Raw genomic sequence first — 655 nt, 5'->3', positions numbered from 1 at the left:
GGGAATGCAATACGAGGACTTCCTAGGAGGTCACCCATCCTAGTACTACTCTCGCCCAAGCTCGCTTAACTTCGGAGTTCTGATGGGATTCGGTGCTTTAGTGCTGGTATGATCGCATCCGACATGTTTCCCCGTCTTCGTCCCTTATGCTTGCCACTCCCAGGTCCGCTCCAAAGACGATTCTACATTCTCACTACCACTACAACCGTTCCCTAACAATGGATAATGTCCTATACTACTTACTCTCCCGCTCAATCACGGAGACGAGTTTTCCACGGTTTCCACCCCTCCCTCCATACCGCAGCAACACGAGTTTTTTCCACCCCTTTCAGAACGCGCTCTTCGCACCACAAAGCCGCCCCAAGACGTGCGAGCAATGAGCATCGAGATTAAACATATCGCAAAAACGTCAAAAATAATATAATGGGATTAATATATATCGCGCACGTGCGATATGTTTGTCACAAGGCGCAAAAAATAATTAAAAAGGGAATGCAACACGAGGACTTCCCAGGAGGTCACCCATCCTAGTACTACTCTCGCCAAAGCACGCTTAACTTCGGAGTTTTGATGGGATCCGGTGCTTTCGTGCTGGTATGATCGCATCCAACATGTTTCCCCGTCTTCGTCCCTTATGCTTGCCACTCCGAGGTCC

The 655-nt window shown here is 49.2% G+C and overlaps 2 non-coding genes across 2 annotated transcripts; both read right to left on the bottom strand.

Moving 5' to 3' along the window:
• Position 1: 1 nt before the first annotated feature.
• On the bottom strand, positions 2-120 carry LOC119313774. Its single transcript, XR_005152039.1, has one exon. It is a non-coding gene; the product is annotated as a 5S ribosomal RNA (ribosomal RNA).
• A 369-nt stretch (positions 121-489) lies between these two features.
• LOC119313659 lies at positions 490-608 on the bottom strand. The gene has a single exon (XR_005151929.1). It is a non-coding gene; the product is annotated as a 5S ribosomal RNA (ribosomal RNA).
• Between the last annotated feature and the right edge of the window lie 47 nt (positions 609-655).

Source organism: Triticum dicoccoides, chromosome 5B, assembly GCF_002162155.2.
Source record: "Triticum dicoccoides isolate Atlit2015 ecotype Zavitan chromosome 5B, WEW_v2.0, whole genome shotgun sequence".
In the NCBI taxonomy this organism is placed as follows: Eukaryota; Viridiplantae; Streptophyta; class Magnoliopsida; order Poales; family Poaceae; genus Triticum; species Triticum dicoccoides.
The sequence above is the reverse complement of the archived record's forward strand: the minus strand, read 5'-3'. Positions and strand labels throughout refer to the sequence as shown.